At 39.4% G+C, this 21,367-nt stretch overlaps 1 protein-coding gene and 1 pseudogene across 3 annotated transcripts in view; one reads left to right on the top strand and one right to left on the bottom strand.

Moving 5' to 3' along the window:
• DENND5B (DENN domain containing 5B) overlaps nt 1-21,367 on the bottom strand; it is a 167,600-nt gene that overhangs the window by 134,905 nt on the left and 11,328 nt on the right. The gene's annotated exons all lie outside the window — the stretch shown is intronic.
• On the top strand, nt 9,565-9,829 carry LOC123812525 (annotated as a pseudogene).

Below are 21,367 nucleotides of genomic sequence, written 5' to 3'. Positions count from 1 at the left end.
TACAAACCTGATTCCAATCACAAGACCCTCTTAGGCATCCACATCTTTCTGGAAACTAATTCAATTAACAAGGTAAGTGAATTCCCCATATAACTTTTTTTAATTCATGAGAGCCTGACATTTTCCCAAATACTATATTATATGCTTCGGCAGACCCGTAAATTAATCAAACCCCTTCCTTCTTTGTATAAAAGGATAGACCTTTTCAGCAAGAGTACCTTCAAGAGGACCAATTTAATTAATTAAATGCTATGTATTTTTTTCAAAGGTCAGTTTGATAGTCTCCATATGGATGGAATATATTATTGGGTGCAGCTGAAAACTTGGGCCTTTTAGCATAGAATCAATAAATACTGTCCTGAAAGCCAAGCTCATTTTCTAATTGTGGCTTCACTAAGAAAGTTCAGAAATGATTTAAAACATACTGTCCACTCCTATCAGCAATGAAAACCACGTCCCCCTGTCACATTAAAAAGGCACTGCCTTTTTTCTTAATTTCAAGAAGAGAACTATGATTTTTTAAGGAAAATCGTATATGAAACCTAAGATTATTAAACTTCTTTTAAGAGACAAAATATTTTATGATATATACTTATTTTTTAAGAAAATGAATGTCTTTGGTCATATGGAAGTCCATAAGAGGGCCATTCTTAATTTTCAGAAGAGAGCTCTATGACATATGGGAATTCCAGAAACTTTGCAGAACACTAGTAAGAAACCTATTGTTTACAGAATAAAGAGATTCTAAATCTTTCAGTGGGGTGTCTTTTCTTAACAAAATACACACTGGAGGGTTAAAAAAAAAACATGTCAAAACCAGTAATATTCCTTCAAGAATACTGGTAGAAAAACAAACCAGCACAGCCTTTGTGGAGGGAAGTTTGGCAATATGCATTAAAAATAAAGTAGGCATGCTGCTTGACTCTGTAGTTCCCCCTTAGGAATGTCACCTAAGAAAAGAAATCACTTCACATGTGAGCAAAGACTTTCCTAGTTGAAAGTTCTGTGCAATACTGTTTACAATAAAAATTTCAAAACAACCTAAGATCCTACAGGGAGACAATATGTAAATAAGGGTATACCATAAAGTACATGGTGTTGTACTAAAAAATTAATATATAGCACCCATTTATTTCAAAAAAAAACTCTCAGCAAAGTAGGAGTAGAGGGAGCATACCTCAACATAATAAAGGCCATATATGAGATACCTACAGCCAACAGCATACTCAACAGGCACAAACTAAAAACCTTCCCACTATGATCAGGAACAAGACAAAGATGTCCACTTTCACCACTTCTATTCAACGTAGTATTGGAAGTCCTGGTCACAGCAATCAGACACACACACACACAAAAAGAAATTAAAAGGCATCTAAATTGGAAAAGAGGAAGTAAAACTGTCACTGTTTGCAGATGACATGATAGTGTATATATAAAATCCTACAGACTCTACCAAAAAACTACTCGACCTAATAAGTGAATCTGGCAAAACAGCAGGATTCAAAGTCAATATTCAGAAATCAAAGGCATTTTTTTATACCAACAATGAAATATCAGAATCAGAAATCAGGAAAAAAATTCCATTTGCTATAGCAACAAGAAAAATAAAGTACCTAGGAATAAACCTTACAAAGGAGGTAAAAGACCTGTACTCAGAAAACTACACAACACTGAAAATACTGCCTTTTGTCCCACAATTTCACTGCTGGGATTATATCCTAAGAATCCTGAAACACCAATTCAAAAGAACCTATGCACCCCAATGTTCACAGCAGCATTATTTTACAATAGCCAAGTGCTGGAAACAGCCTACGTGCCCATCAGTAAATGAGTAAATCAAAAAAACTGTGGTACATTTACACAATGGAATACTATGCAGCAGAAACAAAGAAGGAACTCCTACCCTTCACAACAGCATGGATGGATCTGGAGAGCATTATGCTAAGTGAAGCAAGGCAGGTGGTGAAAGACAAATACCATACGATCTCACCTATAAGTGGAACCTAATCAACAAAACAAGCAAGCAAAATATAACCAGAGACATTGGTTATATAATAAAGAACAGACAGACAGTAACTGGAGAGATGCTCCCCACTTTTGCCACATCAAAAGCAGTGCAGGGGGAAGCTGATCCCAAGTCTACCAACCCTCAAACCAGGCCAAACCACACAGTCTGGACTCAGGAGCAGTCACTGTCATAACCATCTAGCTCTAGCCACACTCAGACACAGCCCGTCTTAAAGTAATATTGAAGCATATCACAGCCCACAACATTTTATTGTTCTTTTCAGTAACTCCTCATACAGGACTGTTCTAAATTTCCTTATATGCGATACACCAATATCGACAGCGCTTCCCTGCCTCTTCCCCCCCTCTCCCCCCGCCCCAGGGTTGGAGCAGAAGGCAACTGCATGGGTGACACTTCGCAGTAACGTGAGCTCTCAATTTTCCCATCAAAGATTACTGCAGTGAAACTGAAAGAACAACACAAAAAGAAAACTGAACCCCAGCTTTCTGATCTATACTGACAACTGAACTTGAACAATAAAATAATTTTTTTAAAAAGACAGACCTCCAGGGTCTAAAGAAAATTTTCCCTGGATCTCCTAAAATTTAGATGTGAGACCCCCAAAAAACTTCCTTTCCTAGTCTTTTCGTTTGTGCCTAAGTGTCACAACTTTTTTTATAAGGTTTACTGTGACCTTACAAACAGAATTGGAGATTTCATTAAAATTTCTCTGAATCCATTATTCTATCAATAAAACAAGAAAAATACTTGTACTTACTGATGGAGAAAACACATTTTGCACAATACTCTAAATCAACTCTCTGTCCCTGAAGAATTGGTTTAATTACAGCAGTAAAACCCAAACACAAATCAATCTAAGGACTAGGAATTGACTATGCATCCACTTAGCAACTGGAAGTTTATTTTAGTATTTAAAACTGTGGTTCTTCAAACCAGACACCTCATGAATACAGTCTGATATTGATTTTTCTTTTTTACTAACAAATGCAACTAACACGATTTCATCCCTCATTAGGAATGATTTAAGACTCTTCTGACTGCCAATTTACTCAGCATTATTGAAGTATTACCTGTATGGAGAGAAAAAGTGTCCCTTCAAATATCAGTCATTCAATCACCAAATGCACCTTAATGCAATGGTAAATATGGCACTTGAAACAAAAGTTTTAACCACAGGCAAAAAATAAAAAGCAACCTTTCTACCATCCCAATACTGATAATCCTTATTACTAAAGGAAGGGGGGGAATCAGTCTCCAACCTATTTTAAGCAAACCCTTCCATTAGTAGAGGAAATGAAGTGATGGCAAATCAAGCTACTCACCGTAAATTACTTCCCCTCAACATATCAACTTTAAAGACAAATCTAGGAATTGGGAACACAACATGGAAAAAGAGAGAAGAAAGCAGGACACAGTTTCCTAAGCCACATTATAGTTCAGTATCAGTTCCATTAACCTAATTGAAAGTACCAACAAGAGTTTTCCATCAGCCAGATCAGCTACCTTCTGCAATTCACTATGATGCACTGCTTAAGCACATAAAGTTGCTGAAACACAAATATTTTGAAATTATCTCAGGTAAGGAGACAAAACACAAGAAAAAAATTAAAAGCCTAGTATGTCCAACATCTAGTCATTTTCAAAATTTATAATAATATATTGTTAGCAGTAAGGATATTTTCTGCCTATATTTTTGTTTCAATGTTGAGGTTAATAAAAAGAGAACAGAAATGTAAGAACCTGACAGCATTTATTAATATTTGTTTAGCAAACAGACACGTGAGGTTTAATGAGGGATTTACAAACTTCAATAAAATAGTGAAAGAACAAAATCCAAAGATGTCAATCCACCACGAAAAGGGTCAGCTATGTGTTCACTCTGACCTTGAGCTTACTACCAAATGAAAAAATTTAAGAACTGTACAAAGGAAGGAAAGGGGGAAGAAAAGAGATATTCTGAATGCTGCTGCCTTCCTTCTTTACTATCCTATTCTTTACAAAGTACTCATAATGTTTTCCCTAGAATGTTTTAATGTCCTATTGACCAGTCTTACTGTCAGAGTGTTTATGAGCTATATATTTGGCCCTTTTCCTGTTCCCCCTCTACATCCTCTCCCCTTGGTGATCTTATCCAGCCTGAAGAATTTAAACTATGAGTAATTTATAATTCCAGCTCTATCTTTTCTCCTAACCCCAAAGTCATACATCTAATCACTTTCTTGACTATGATACCTAATAGGCACCCCAAACTCAGCATGTCCAAAAATGAATTCTGCACTACCCCCACCTCCAACCCATGCACCCCCCAGTCTTCCCCACAGAAACTGACGGCAACTCCATTTTTCAGGTTGCTCAAGTCAAAACTTTGGGAGTCGTGCTCAATTTCTCCCTTTTATTCTACATTCCGTATTTGGTAATGAAATCCTATTGCTTCAATTTTCCACATACAGTATATCCAGACGCTGATCATATCTCACCATCCATTCTGAGCTACCACGATCTCTGACCTAGATTACGGCAAGCTTCCTAATGGATTTCCCTGGTTCTGTCCTTGTACCCTTACAGTTTCATCTTCGCACAGCTGCCAGATGATCCTTTAAAGCTAAGTCAGAGGTCTTACCTCTCTTCAAACCCTGAAATGGCTCCTCATCTCCTTTGGAGTTAGAACCAAAGCCCTTTCAGTGCAATGGGGCCCTTTTATGTTCTGGCCTCTTGAGATATTCTTCCCGCCCCCCCCCCCCCACCATCTTTCCCCTGTTCACTCCCCTAGGCTCCTCAGGGTTAAGTCATCAGACAACTACTGAGGCCCCACTGAGGGCTTTTGCCCAGCCCGTTCGTTCGTTCGTTCTCTTAGCCTGGAAGGCACTTACCCCAAATATCTACTTGCCTAACTCTCTAACTTCCTTTAAACCTTTGTTCAAAGGTCACTTTCTCTGTCCACCCTATTTAGTATAGCAACCAGCCCCTTCCCCACTTAAAAAATAAAAAGGAGTTTACCTTTGGTGAATTTACCTCACCTAGCAAAAACTGTGGAAGAAAGTAGTAGAACTAGAGGAAATATATTCCCATGAGAAAACGAAATAGGAGATTAGCTGAAAACTTTTGTTAAGACCCCAGTCATGTTTAGGGACTTGAAAAGAGACCTCAATATGCAAAGGATAAAGAAAAGAGATCAGTTACCCAAAAGGACCTATATTCAGAGGCCCTATTTGAGTAACAAATATACAGTTGTTACACATTATGTAAGAGTCTCAGAGGAAAGGACAAAATTTAAAGCATAGCAAAGTATTTCCTTACCCATGCACAGCAAAAGAGAAACAGCAAGGAAATATATGCCAATTCTAAGTATATGTAAATAAATAATAATTTCTGCTCCGTATACCTGTGCCAGTTTGTCTCTAAGAGGCTTACCTGAGATTTGATGTTCAGCTTTAAAAACAAGAACGAAAAACTCATCATTTTGAAATCTGATTAGCCAACATCTACTTCCTAAATTTATAGTTTCAGTTTTTTAAAAGGATACCTAAAACTCCAATATGTTTAGGAAAACCTACAGAGACAAACAGAAAAACTTGTCATTTAAAATGGGAATGAGCCCTGGCTGATGCAGGTCAGTGGACTGAGTAACTGGCCTGCAAACCAAAGGGTCACTGGTTCGATTCCTAGCCAGGGCATATGCCTGGGTTGCAGGTCAGGTTCCCAGTAGGGAACTCACAAGAGGCAGCCACACACTGATGTTTCTCTCCCACTCTTTCTCCCTCCCTTCCCTGTCTAAAATTAAATTATGGTTTCTCTCAAGCAGCTTCAAGTCTATAGAGCAGAAAGAGGGGCTTAGAAATAATGTTAATACACATGGCCAGCCAGCCCCACATCTTTAGTGCCCAAAAGTCTACCTGATAAATAAAAATGGCAAATTAAGTACCTACAGGTAAAAAGTACACACATTTTTAAAAAGATTTTACTTATTTTAGACAGGGGAGAAGGGAGAGAAAGGGAGAGAAACATCAATGTGTGCTTGCCTCTCACACACCCTCTACTGGGGACCTGACCTGACCCCTGACCCCCAACCCAGGCATATGCCCTGACTGGGAATTGAACCAGAAACCCTTCAGTTTGCAGGTTAGTGTTCAATCCACTGAGCCTCTCCAGCCAGGGCAAAAGTGCAAACATTTTATACTACAGAATTACTCCCTAAAGGACAAATTTAATTTTAAATAAATAACTGGTCTGTAGTTGTATGTGCTTTAGTTAATGATAGCAATTTTGTAAGAAAATGAAAATAATAGATAAAAGCCACTAACTGACCAATTCCCAGCTTCTTTCTTTCTACTCTAAAAAAAGCTGCTCTGTAATACCTTCAGTTTACTTACCTCAGTGACAAGACTTCTACTTCTGTTTAGTTCATTCACTTCCTAACACATGGAGACAGTCAGGTGACTTTCAGTACAGCACGAAACTAAATAGCATTTCAAGTGTTTACCTAGAAACTGTTTTCTGAATATGTATGTAGAAAAGGCTTCTTTCTATCTCCAAGTAAAACAACTTTTTGCACATTAAGCCACACAAAGCTTCCTAAGACAGATGGGCAGCCTGCATAGCCTGCAAATCCTTTGTTTAAAAGGTGGCAAATAAAGTCAGCCAGGTTTCCTGGAAGCATTGACCCCAATAAAGCCATTCTGTTTCTTCATCTTGTAAAACCAGAGCAGACAAAGGAGGCAAAGCTAAAAGAGGAGAAACCAAAGGAAGATTACACTCCAACACTAAAATCCGCATCACAGGCTTGGGGTGGTGAACACACAATGCAATATACAGATAAAGTATTATGGAATGGTACACCTGAAATCTTTATAATTTTATTAACCAATGTCACCCCAATAGATTCAATAGAAGCTTAAAAAACCAAAACCCATATCATAAAAATCCACGGCACAAACAGCCCCTATTGTTCAACACTACTGTCACAATGTAAACCTACAAAAATGAAAAGACTGACCCCACTCAGTGTTTGAAATCTTAATCTATCACTCAACAAGGTACAATCTCAGTAGTTGGTATAAACACACACTGCCAACCTCCTTTAAGAAAGAAAAATAGGAGGGTTCTCTTCTCATGTAAAACAGGGAACTAATGAAAGAAAATCAGATATGAATGTTGAAGATATTACTAAAAGTGCGAAGTTTCTTCTTAAAACTAAAGTAGAAATAACTAGGTGAATGTCAAATTACTATTCAGTAAAAAAGCACAAGCTCTAAGAGAAATTTATAAGATCAATTTTCAAAACTCTTGGTTCTGAGTGCTAAATAATAATCCTAATATCAGTAATCTGAAATAAAGAAGTTAATTTTAAAACATAAAAGGATTACTTATGATTTCCTATGATCTACATACCAAATGATTTCAAGAAACCTCTGAGAAATTAATAAGAAACTTAGCAAATGCCTTTTATTAATAAAAATGTTTAAGTTTACTAATCTTATCTCTCTAAACCAAAAATAAAATTTCTTTAATGGAAATTAAGGGTACTGCTTAATGATCAGAGGAGATTCATAATTCAGAGATGTCTAAAGTATTACAGCTACTTTAAAGCATAAACTTTAGTGGATTACTTTTACTCATTGCTCTCAAATCCTACACTGATTTGCCCCACACCTTATTTTACAAGAGAATTTTTGAACATACACAAACTTTTCCTTGTCTGCCTTTTCTTTATTGATTACATCCACAGAAACAAGGAAACAAAAAACAAGGGGCAACCCAGTGCAACTCCAGATCAGCTACCGGAAGACGAAAATATGTGAGGATCTAATGGAAACAAGGCAGGGACTGTTGGAGCCCATGAATATTTCAGAAGAATAATGAAAAAGTGTGCCAGATGGGTTCGCTTGCAGCTGGCTAACAACTAAATTTCTGACCAAAGCCAAATGCTTCCTTACATAATTTATGAAGCACTTTTCAGTTCCTTCCACTACCACCCTTTTCAATATTCTTTTATTCATTTTCCTTTTTAAAAGAGCAATACCACCATAACTTCTCTTTCAAAGAGGGACTTTTATAAAAAAAAATTTAGAAAAGAACACCTGTGTGCCCCATATTGCTGAGTCTGAAGCATGAATCAAGGTGTTATTACTGAAGCAAAAATGGAGAAAGGCAGTGCTACAAATGCCTAACCATTTTTTTTTAACAAAGTAGTTTAAAATAAACACTAATTGCCAAAGGTTAGCAGCATAAATACAAATCAACTCTACTCATCCTTACCACAGTACACAGGTCTCTGCCCACCTCTCTACTACCTGCCAACATCCTACCCTATATTCCAGATACAAAAGCAGCTAAGTTTACTTGTATTCTTAAGTTCTTTTAACAATAAAAATAACAGTCCTGGCTGGCGTGGCTCAGTGGATTGAGTGCTGGCCTGTGAACCAAACAAAGGGTCACTGGTTCGATTCCCAGTCAGGGTACCTGCCTGGGTTGTAGGCCAGAACCCCAGTGGAGGGTGCATGAGAGGCAACCACACATTCATGTTTCTCTCCCTGTCTCCCTCCCTTCCTCTCTCTCTAAAAATAAATAAATAAAACCTTTAAATAATCACCATCATCATTGTCATCACGTAACACTCGACTACCTACTATGTGGCACTGGTCTAAGCATTTGACCTGCAAAACCCAAGAGGAGATAGAGTACTATTATTATTATTAGGTAAACAGAATTTAAGTAACCTGCCCAAAGCAATCTGGCTTCAGAGCCTGCACACAAACTCTGTAACACTGCCTCCCTAAAACAGATCTGTATTATTTATTCCAGGACAGGTTGCATCAAAACCCTGCACACTACTACAGTTTTGGTACACTCTATTTCAAATCCTTGCTGAAGATTTTAAGTGTGAAATCACAAGTTTAGAAGCTTTCATTTAACAATGCCAAAATCAGGGTAGCAGCCAGCCTCCAAGATGGCCCTCAGTGATCCCTGCCTCCTGGTACTCACGGCCTTGTGCGGTTCCGTCTCCCAGTGTACCAGCCCCGGGTCTATGTAACCAACCACTAGCATAAAGCAGATATGGCAGTGTGCCACTTCTGAGATTAGGTTATTTAAAAAAAATACAGTTTCCATTATGTGCCTCCTCTACCCACACCTCCACCATAATCACTTGCTCTGAGGGAAGCCAGCAGCTATGTCATTAGGGCATACGGGTGACTTATGAGGAGCCCCAAATGCTAAGGAACACAGGCCTATTAGCAAACACACAAGTGAGCTGGGAAGTGGATTCTTCAGCCACAGTTGGGCCAGGCCCTCAGGTAACTGCAACCTTATGAGAGTGAGACTGAGCCAGAACTGCTCAGCTAAGCTGCTCCTGGATTCCTGTCACTCAGAAAGTATGCAAGATAAACGCTTGTTTTGAGTGCTGTATTTTAAGATAATTTGTTCCACAGAAGTAGTAAACTAATACAATCAAGCAGGCCTGTTTAATGGTGTTAAAAGAGAGAGCCTTCTGATTCTAGAAGTAGCAAGGCTTAGTGAGGTCTTTGTCAGCATCTACTATGGTGTCCCATGGCCAAAAAGTGTGGAGGGTGAGGGTGCAGCTCATCAACCTCATCTGTGCAAAACAGGCCTCAGATTCAGGTGTGGCTTTATGAGCAAGTGCATATGCAGATAGAGGGCTGTATTACTGGGTTTGGTGAATATATGAACCTTGTATTCAGTGGTGCAGAAGAGAGTCATTCTAAAACAAAGCCAAGAAAACAACTAGGTCAGATCATGCTAAAAGGAGATAATATTACTCTGCTCCAAAGTGTCTCCAACTAGAAATATGTAATGAAGTGAAAAACTGTTGAAAAGAACACAATTTGTACTTTTTAGGTATCCTTTGTTCAGAGTGTAGTTATTAAATATTTACTCATATTGCTTTGATTACCCTTATGTTGTTACCAGATGACAATAAAGGCTGTGGGATTGTTTTTACTTAAAAAAATGGAAGGAAGGAAGGAAGGAAGGAAGGAAAGAAGGAAGGAAGGAAGGGAGGGAGGGAGGGAGGGAGGGAGGGGAAGGCTTCTAAGATTTCTAAATTTCCAAGTTGGACTAACATTCATGCTTTTAGTAATTACTTACTTTCTCAAAATCTATGTTGATATAACTCTGAAAATGTTAAAAGCACACATAAGGCCTTGGCCAGGTAGCTTTGTTGGTTAGAGCATCATCCTGATCCACCAAGGTTGGAATTTGACTCCCGGTCAAGACACATAAAAGAATAAACCAACGGATGCAGAGGTGAGTAGAATAACAAACTAATGTTTCTCTCTCTTTAAAAAAAATCAGTAAAAATTTTTAAAAATTAAAAAACAAAGCACACATAAGATCTACCTTTTGATTTAATGACTGCATTTGGTTAATGAGAGACTAAGATGGTCATATTATTTATTAATACATAAACTGATTACCACAGGGATCTGAAGATTAAATAGAAAATCAAAACTCATTTTTTAAAAAGCATACATAAAAGAACCCTTATTTTTAGAGAGACATTCTAAAACATTATGAATAAAATTACAAGAAATCTGGAATTTGTCTCATAATAATTCTTTTGTGGTAGGTGGGCATGAGGATGGAGTAAGGAGAATTGGCGGTGAGTGCAAATCAGTTGATGGGCACATGAGGGTTCACTATATTATTCTCTCTAGTGTACGTGTGAAATTTTCCACATCTGAAAGGGTTTTTTTGCTTCAATTTCTAAGCAGACAAAACAAAACATACTCTACACTGGATAATTTCCTACTGTCCCACTATACTGCATCCAAACTTCCACTCAGCATACCAAGACTCCATAAAGTCAAGGTCATGTCACGTAATTTATAAAAATGTACCTTCCCAAAGAAAAAAGTTAATTAAACCCAATCATATATTTTGTATTTCTTTAGATAATAAAGCATTCTTTTGATAGATAGATAGATAGATAGATAGAGAGAGAGAGAGAGAGAGAGAGAGAGACTGATTTGTTGTTCCACTTGTACATTCATTGGTCGCTTCTTGTATGTGCCCTGACTGAGGATTAAACCCACAACCTTGGCATATTGGGACAATGCTCTTACCAATTGAGCTACCTGGCCAGGGCCAATAGAGCATTTTTTTAAAGTAAACCTTGTTTTTTAAATATATTTCATTGATTATGCTATTACAGTTGTCCCATTACCCCCCTTCATTCCCCTCCACCCTGCCCCCTCCAACCCACATTCCCCCCCTTTAGTTCATGTCCTTGTGTCATAAGTTCTTTAGCTTCTACATTTCCCATGCTACTCTCCCCCTCCCCCTGTCTATTTTCTACCTACCATCTATGCTACTTATTCTCTGTACCTTCCCCCCACCCCATTGCCCTGTTGCTAACCCTCCACATGATCTCCATTTCTGTTAAAGTAAAACTTCTATTAATGTAACATGTGTAGTTGCCCTTGTGGCTGATTTTCAGCTATTAAAAGAAAAGATTGTATCTATTGAGTCCTTTTACATTAATGTTGGTGAGCCCTCTTGAACAACTCCTAATGTCTTACTCGAGTGCCTTTGTTTAACTACACGTAGGTAATCTATTTCTTTTTTTTCTTTTTAATCTGTTCTTAATTTTCTTAAAAAAAAAAAAGATTTTCTTTATTTCTAGACAGAGTGGAAGGGAGTGACAAAGAGAGGAGGAGAAGCATCAACATGTGGTTGCCTCCCATGTGCCACTGACTGGGGAGCCAGCCCGCAACCCAGGCATATGCCTTGACTGGGAATTGAACTGGAGACCCTTTGGTCCCAGGCCCGTGCTCAATCCACTGAGCTACATTAGCCAGGGCAGGTAATCTATTTCTGAAACAGTTGGGCAACCAACAAAATCTGTAATTCTAATGTGTACAAAAGCCCAAAGTTGGTCCTATTTTCATTCAAAATGTGATTTAGGTTAACGTATAATGGGTTTATTATTGTTCTTTTAAAGTATAAGTGCCCTGTTTCACATCAAAGAGGTGAGCTGTTTTACATATGACAACAATTTAATTCCTCTGTAGTGAAAGGGGCCTGGATCTGGACCCCAAAGAACTCTCCTTCTGGTTCTAATTCTGACTCTACCAGCTGAAGCAACTCATTTACATCTTTGAACCTGACAGTCAACTGCAAACTAGATGTTGTATCTGACCTGCTACAAACAAGAAATATAATGTGAATACCTTAATTACTGTTAATAAAGTGAAAAGGCAATAACATGGATAAAGGAATACAGCAAAGCTCAAAGGTAAGAGTGTACTCTAAGAGTAATAAGAAACATGCCGTGGAACACAGAGAATGTCTGTGGAAGTCTGAGCAAGAAAGTGGCAACTATGGTTCTGTCTGGGGAAAGGAACTAGATGGCTGGGGACAGAGATGAGGCACATTTTTAAAAATTTTTTTGTATTGAGGACTTCTGGCCAAGATGGAGGCATAGGTAGACACACTGTGCCTCCTCGCACAACCAAGATAGGGACAACAACGATTCAGAAACAGAATAACAACCAGAACTGACAGAAAATTGAACTGCATGGAAGTCAAACAACCAAGGAGTTAAAATAGACACGTTCATCCAAACCGGTAGGAGGGGCAGAGTCGGGCAGCCAGGCGCAGGTCCCTGCGTGGAGAGCAGAGAGTAAGAAGAGCAGAGAGTTGGAACCAGGCAAGTAAGGCATCCAGGGTGCAAAAGACCGCAGCTGGCAGACCCCGGCCGAGAGGTGGCAAACAGCAAACCAGCGAGGCGGGAATTGTGAAGCAAGGCAATGTGAGCAAGCCAGGATCACAGCGCTGGGAAACAGAGCCTCAGGACATTGATTGAAAACACCTGTGGGGGTGCAGGGGGAGACTGCTAGCCTCACAGGAGAGGTCTTTGTAAAGTCCCACAGGGTGCACAAGCCCACCCACACAGAGTCGGCACCAGAGGGCCCCAGTTTGCTCTGGGGGAAGCTGTGGAAGGGACTGAGGTCCCATGAGAACGGAGCAAACCCCATTATTCCCCCTCAGACCCTATCCCCACATACAGTGTCACAACCCAGGTTGTGGGTACTGGGGTGCCCCGCCCTGGTGAACACCTAAGGCTCCGCCCCTCATACACAACAGGCGTGACCAGACCAAAGGAGAGGAAAAAAAGATGGCTCAAACAGAATTGAAAGTCCCAGAACCAGTACTTTTAAGCAACCAAGACTGAGAGATAGCCAACCTATCAGATGCACAGTTCAAAGCACTGGTGATCAGGATGCTTACAGAATTGGTTCATTTTGGTTGCAAATTAGATGAACAAATGCAGGCTACAATAAGAGAAATGAAGGAAAATGCACAGGGAACCAACAGTGATGGGAAGGAAACTGGGACTCAAAACAATAGAGCGGACCAGAAGGAAAAAAGAAACAACCAAACAGAAAAGAATAAAGAAATAAGAATTTTAAAAAATGAGGAGAAGCTTAGGAACCTCCAGGACATCTTTAAATGTTCCAACATCCGAATTATAGGAGTACCAGAAGGAGAAGAGGAAGAGCAACAAGTGGAAAACTTATTTGAACAAATAATGAAGGAGAACTTCTCCATTCTGGCAAAGGAAATAGACTTCCAGGAAGTCCAGGAAGCTCAGAGAGTCCCAAAGAAGTTGGACCCAAGAAAGAATACACCAAGGCACATCATAATTACATTAGCCAAGGTAAAAATGAAGGAGAGAATCCTAAAAGCAGCAAGAGATAAGGAGACAGTAACCTAAAAAGGAGTTCCCATCAGACTGTCAGCTGATTTCTCAAAAGAGACCTTACAGGCAAGAAGGGGCTGGAAAGAACTATTCCAAGTCACGAAAGGCAAGGACCTACATCCAAGATTGCTCTATCCAGCCAAGCTTTCATTTAGAATGGAAGGGCAGATAAAGTGCTTCTCAGATAAGGTCAAGTTAAAGGAGTTCATCATCACCAAGCCCTTATTTTATTTAACCCTTTATTTAAGCCCTTACTGAAATGTTAAAGGGACTTATCTAAGAAAAAGAAGATAAAAAAACACGTACAGTAAAATGACAGCAAACTCACACATATTAACAACCACACCTAAAACAAAAACAAAAGCAAACTAAGCAAACAACTAGAACAGGAACAGACCCACAGAAATGGACAACACTTGGAGAGTTAGCAACAGGGGAGTAGGAGGAGGGGAGAGGGGGGAAAGGTACAGAGAGTAAGTAGCATAGATGGTAGGTAGAAAATAGACAGGGGGAGGGGAAGAGTATTATGGGAAATGTAGAAGCTAAAGAACTTATGACACAAGGACATGACCTAAAGGGGGGGAATGTGGGGGGGAGAGGGTGTGCAGGGTAGAGGGGAATGAAGGGGGTAATGGGACAACTGTAATAGCATAATCAATAAAATATATTTTTAAAAATTTTTGTATCTTCTGAAAATGATACCACATGAATGCATTACCTATTTAAAAAATAATGGACAGAATTAGCCTTCAGTTAAAGGAAAAAAATTTTAAAAAGGCCCCAACCCCAGAGGATTGTCTTTGAGTATCTAAAGGAGATTTACAGCAACACATTACATGCCATCAAAGTGCCTGAGACTGAATCAAATCAACTGTGTTTAACAAGCATGTAGCTGATGTTTACTGAGCAATTACATCCCGCCAGGCTCTACAGTAAGCACTACCGTGCACTGCTAGTAGCCAGGTTACTGGCCGAAACACCACTATCAGCGCTGTGATATATTACCATCAGCCAGCTCAAATACAGAGTTGTAGAGTGGTACCAGGTGACCTGAACATTCTAGGTAGGAATGCCTAGAACCCAGTGCAAGCACCAGCACAAACTGGTCAGAGTTGTCTGCTGTACAAACTCCCAAATGCTAAAGAGCATATGGTTCACTGCCTCCTGGCTGAAGAACAGAGATGTACTCTAAATGCACTGGTAAAGCCTGCCACAAAAACAACTGTGTGTTTTAACCACAAATTGAAGCACCATAGTAAAAGGTAAAATTACTTTCTGATTAATTCCCAACAAATTATCATAACTCAAAAATAAGTCTCAGCTTGTATCCTGGGCAGTTTCTATATTTTTCTTAATTATGGTATTTTTATACATCATGTCTAAAAAATAGATTTAAATTCATAGGCACAAAGAATAAACTAGTATGTACATATTCTTGGACCCTTTAAAAAAGGAAGAGAGGGAGGGAGGGGGAAAGCAAAGAGAAAGAACACATGAATTATGTCTATAACCAGAGGTAAGTGTGATATTATGGAAAGAATACAGAACTGTGCATCTGAAGCCTTGAATTCAAGTTCCAGCTCCACTGCTAGCTTGCACACGCATCCTGTAACACAGTTAATCACTACTGTCATGACAAGATATGGAAGAAATGGTTTTAGTCCTCCCTGCTATAATGGAAAATAAAGCCACACCAGCACCATCACTACCACAAACTCAAGATTAACCTAACCACCCATCTTCTGGCACTTGTTTGCTCCTGAGTTGCTTCCTTCTATGAATGCCACTACCAGATGCCTGTCGCCTGGGCCCATAATCTCAGTCCTGTGTGCTCTATCTCCCCTTTAATTTCACATACAGTAAGGCCATCAAGTTCCACTCATCTAATGTCTATCCTTCTCTTAGATCCACCCCCTCTCCTCTTCTTTACTCCCTCTGACACTACCCTAATTCAGGCCCTCTCTCTAGTTTGTTTTACAGAATATCCTAACTGGTTTCCCCTGCTTCTAGTCTCTTCCCAGTTTAACCCCATTCTATACCCCTCATCCAGAGGGATATTCCTAAACCACAGCTGGGAGCATGCCATTCCCTTTTCAAAACCTTGAGAGGCTCTTTTCTGTCTTTCAAAGGGCCCTCTTCATAGTCTAGCCTTCCCAGTAGCCACTTCCCTTTTCCACTGTGAAGCAGCCCTGTAGTTTTTATCACAAACTGGTCTCTAAACAGTCGCTTTAATCCCATCTTCCTTGCCATACTAATGGCTGGAGGATGGGGCCCCAGGGAAGGGTGACCCTAAAGTGGTCTAATCATAACAATGACCCAGATTTCTGTTTCATGCCCTGAGTGGGGAGTGGATGAGGAGTTAAATCTCTGCTGGGGAAGGTGTGTTATGCAAATGGGAAGCCTCAGCTACTGCTACCCCTGTACCACCGTGAAGGAAGCGGCCCGAGAGGAAGTCAACACGAGACAGACAGAGCACAAACACAGAACTGCAGTGAAATGGAGCTCGAGGTCTGTTCCAGTTGCAACTCAATGGCCCTCCACCCCCCAAAGCACCTGCTATGGGAACCAGCCCAATTCCTTTATTTCTTCGGTCCTCTTTGACCTGTAACAAGCATTCTGACAAAAAAATCCTTGTAAAGCTGAATTCAACCTCGCTTCCCAACTCCTCTCCCACTCCATGAAATGCTTAAAGCAGGAGAGTCTACTTTTCTCTTTTAAATGTGTAACATATGCACCTGGTCCCCAAAACAAAAAGGGTGGAAGCAGAGATCTGGACACAGATAATGAATGATTTGCCCCTCAACCTTTTTTGTGACTAGGTTCTCCAACAACTTTTTATAGAATCAGTGCCACTCACAGTGCCCAGAGCAACTAAAAAATAAACAAACAGAAACAAAAATGCAAATTATACCTCTCCAGGTAAGAATTAACTCGAGTTTTGCTTTGTTTACTCAAAAAAATTTAGAATGCACTGTCATCACAAAAGTCATATTCTTATTTGTACATTAATAGGTTTAAAGAAAATGAGAGAAGCGCATCTGTCCTTGTATAGTTTTTCCAATTACTGTGACAAATATCCCTTCTTTGGCATCTTAAGGTCTTTATTTTGGCTGGGTGGTTTAAACATGAAGCTCATGATAAGCGTGTTTTAGGAGAAAAGTAATTTACAGAAGAATTCCAAAGGCACCAACAGCCAAAATGTGCAAGACAATTAAAAGACTGTGCCTGTTCTATTATTCGGCTACATGAAAAGGGAAACTTCAGGCATTCTCTGCATTCTCTGCAGCCAGTGCCAGCCCTCACCATGAAATGTTTACACAGCCCTTACAAGGGAGACAGGAAGGGAGCCTTGAGGGACAAGCATCAGATCTGCTCTGGCTTCTAGATTCAGCCTCCCTCCAGTATTATGCTCTCCCAGCAATCTGAAAGAAGACAACCAGATCTTCCATCAGAGGTTTCTTAAACCACCTCAACATATTTCCCTTCTGCTACTGAAGATGAACCAATCAGATTCCCAGTAAGACGAACATCAAGGGTTCTCGTGTTTGTCACTGAACTGCCTGCCTCTTTTGCTTACGACCTCTTTTCTGCCTCCCCATCTCATTTGGCACCAGTGCTTTCCCCTTTCTTTTCCATAATGAAAAAAGAAATGTTAAGAGGTTATTTCAGCTTTAAACTCCTGAGATTCAAAGCTACTCTTTCTCTTCCATTTCACTTTAAATACTGATAGTATAGAGGATTTTGGTTTAAAAAAATAAGTTCCAAGTACCAAGGATTTAATTTGTATCCCTCAAAATAAACACATGAGGTAGACAACTCTATTTTATTCATTCAGCCTTTCAGTCAACAATTACAGAGGTCTTTACAGATGTCGTATACTAACTAAATCATGGCAAAGATTTGGACCCCCTGCAAAAAAGTCTTATTGTGTTTCCTGAGCTGTTGCTCAGCTCATTTAACCACAATGCCTCAGTAAGATAAATGGTCACCCTGGCTTCTGATCAGTGACCAAAAATTGAAACTTAAATTCCTCCCTTTGGCATAATAGGTGATTGTTGTTTTCTTTGCAATCCTGCACTGTCCAGTTTTTTAAACTAACCGTATATTATTAGTTTTTTAATTTAAACACAATTTTTTCAAAAAACAGTTTTTAAATTTTATCTATCCTCACTCCTGGCAGAAAATTCAGTAGCAGGAAAGTACCATGGAAACCAAAGTCCTAAAGGTTCATTACTATAAATCCTCCAACAGTGCATAAACAGACATTCTTCAGAAAGTCCTATTGGTTGGCTGGAGCATCATCCTGTGCACCAAAAGGTTGTGGGTTAGATTCCTGGTCAGGGCACACACCTAGGTTGCAGTTCGTTCCCCAGTCCAACTGCCAGTGGAGGTGCGTACAGGAGGGAACAAATGGATGTTTCTTCTCTCAAATCGATGTTTCTCTCTTCTACGCACTCGTTCTCTCTCCCTCTCCCCCCACCTCTAAAATCAATAAATGTATCTTCTGGTGAGGACCGAATGAATGAATCAATGAATGAATTAATGAATGAATCCTACTAAAATGTCTGAAACAACACAAATGCTTAGTTTTCTAGGTAAACTTGAGGACAGCATGCTAAATCAATCAATCAATCAATCAATCAATCACATAATCCCCAAACCCTTATTTTGATACTACCTGTTTCCAAAAAAAATTACACCAAAACCCCAAAAATAAAACAAAAAAACCCCACTCTTACAGGAACTACTAACAAGTAGCAAAAGTAAATGAGTTCATCTCCTCTTGTCTGTCCCTGGTTCTTTTCCAACTACATTTCAGGCATCTGATAAGGTGTCTAAAAAAGTGACTGTTATAAAATAAGCAAGTTAAAGTATTAATTCTCTCTGAAAATATTTCATTTGTTGCTCTTCCATGACACACTCTGAATCCAGATTTTAACTTCTCATACCTAAAGGGGCAACAATGGGGAATAAACAGTTGGGTCTCTCTTAAGTTCCCTTATCCTGGAAAGCTCTAATTTTCAGCCTCTCCCTAAATGAGCAACATGACTTTACAATGTCTGACTCCAAAGGAAAAACATACTTAATCATACACACACCCACAAAACTTGAAAGTTCCTATTATAAAATATAGATACTTTAGACAGTATTAAGAAAAACAGAACAATGTAAAGAAAAAAATTTACAAAACTCATGCCCACAATTAAATCTGAATGTTCTCCTCAATTCTAAGAACATCTTTTAAGGAAGATTAAACCTTTATGTTGCTGCGTAAGGAAACCTGGATAGACTGGAGAAAAACTCAAAGGCCTATAATCTCATCACAAAGCACCAGGGTCAAAAGGTACAGGTCAGGGAACAGGGTACAAAATAGTTCCCACACTTGAGAGGAGACTATATCTCATTATTTCAGTAGACGTTCAAAAACTATTCAGTTGTGTTTACTAAAATAATATAACCACTTACACTCTCCCTTATGTCCCAAGGCTAACATCAATTTTACATAAGAATTTCTTTTTTTTAAGAGTAAGTATTTAAGAAGTTACTTCTTTCTTTCCCTTACATTTGAAAACAAAACAACAAAAAACTGACCTCCCTGTCTCTCGCTCAGAGACCCATGTTTCAGCTGTTCCTCAAAGACCGCCTTCCAACAAAATGGACCGACCCGGTCAGCGGAGTTCAGAGGGGCACAGAAATAAACACTAAGTGCGCATACGTGTCCACACACATTTCACAGCAAGGCCTCTGCCCCCTACTGATTTGACAAATTATGTCTACTTCTTGGCCTGATGGCCACATTTTTTAAAAAGCTAAATTTTTACTCCTGCTTAGAAATTTCATTTCAGGGAAGAGTGAACACGATTTGATAAACTCTCTGAAGGTACAACATTTGTGCAGAGGACTCCACGATGACTCTTCTAGAACGCAATTTAACACATAGGGACTCCAGGGTCTAGGGCACTGGTCTGGCTATCCGTACCATTTCTCCGACTCTGACCACAAAGAGTTGTTTTCCAAGCAGAGAGAGGGTGAGAGAGAGATGGACAGATCGGAAACGAGGTTTCTGAGTAACCAGTACGGCTTTAATGTTTTGTTTTTCACCACCTTCCACCCACTGTGCAGCCACACTTGAATGCTGTCCCCACCAGCCTCTTCCACCAGGGACGAGAGGTTTACAAGTGGTTCCTAGCAAATGAGACCTCTCAGTCCTTCACTGTGAGGAAGACACAAGGTTTTACCTTCAAGTACACACAGGTTCTGTGTGTTTACTTAAAATCAGACCGTAACTAGGGCTGCCAATGGAAAAATAAGCACTGCCAGACAGGAGTGAGAACAACTAAACAAAATAACCTATTCTAGCAAAGTCACCTCAGTGGTACCAACGCTTGTGTTTTAATAAACTGTGAAATCACAGTCATTGTTCTCATGAACAATGGCACAAAGCAATGAAGTCAAGTACGAAAGCTCACTTCCCTGGAGCTGAGCCAGAATATTTTGAAATCCAGACAAAAGTTTATTTGCTTAAAAAAAAGAATACACTTGAGACAGTAGATGGGAAACGTTTTTAAATAGTCTGTTATCTTTCTACCCCAGCCATTTATATTTCCTTAAACTGAAGAGAAATTAAGCTAGAAAATCAAACAAAACACTGGGGTCCTGAAAGTGCACCATCCATAAGCTCTGAAGCTATAATCTGTTCTAAATTCCTACTGCTCACACTATTCTTATGAAAGTCCGTATCTCATCCTTACAGAAATCCAGTGCATTTGCTGGAGCTGATTCTCATAACAGGGAGGCCGTTCAGTACGAGATGCTCACTCCCCCTCAAAACGACTCATGTCTCATCTGCCTAGAGGGGACAATCCCTTCTTGCTATTTTAGTCCTGATCTACAGAAAAAAAAAGAAAAAGAAGTGATATAAATTTAATATACTGGAAGAATATTGTTGATGTAGCAGAATGCCCCTGTTTTCTCAAAGGACTATCAGGGAAAGATAAGGAAGGAAACTGAAGGGACATTAGAAACAGAAAGTATAAAACCTGAAAAGCTATGGGCAATAAGAAACTCTTCCCAGTTTCTGCTGGGGATGAAAGTAACTAGAGGATTCAATTAGACATTACAATTTCTTCACTATGAGGTTTTAACAGCACTGGAAATTTTGGCCAAAAAACTATTTCTTCTTCCACAGTTTATAGAGAAAAGAGACAATCAAAAGGGCAAATGGGAGGTGGCTTCATGGAGACTAAGGTAAAAAATAGGAGTGATTTTTGAAAAAGAAATAAGGAGAAAAAAAGTACAAAAGCCTGGTCTAAGCAAACTTGTGCCAAACCATACTGAGGAATGAAGACAATTGGAAACTTAATTTACATATCACTTCCACAATAATGTTTCTCCAAACTATAGAATAATTCCCTGTGTGACATAAATGTCAGTAAGAGTGTGTTGTACTAGAAAAGAGGAAGCCGGGCGGGGCAAAAAAAGCCCCACAGTCTTCAAAGCAGAAACCTGGGATCCTCCAGGCATGGGCACAATAGAATTATGCAAAACAAGTAGATTTACAACACAAGGCTTCTGGGATCTAGAAGACAGACTACTTAAAAATATCTTTAAACTGGGCT

The sequence above is a fragment of the Phyllostomus hastatus genome, unplaced genomic scaffold (genome assembly GCF_019186645.2).
Source record: "Phyllostomus hastatus isolate PE091 unplaced genomic scaffold, TTU_PhHast_1.1 phas_scaffold_93, whole genome shotgun sequence".
NCBI lineage: Eukaryota > Metazoa > Chordata > Mammalia > Chiroptera > Phyllostomidae > Phyllostomus > Phyllostomus hastatus.
This window is presented reverse-complemented; position numbering and strand designations above follow the sequence as displayed.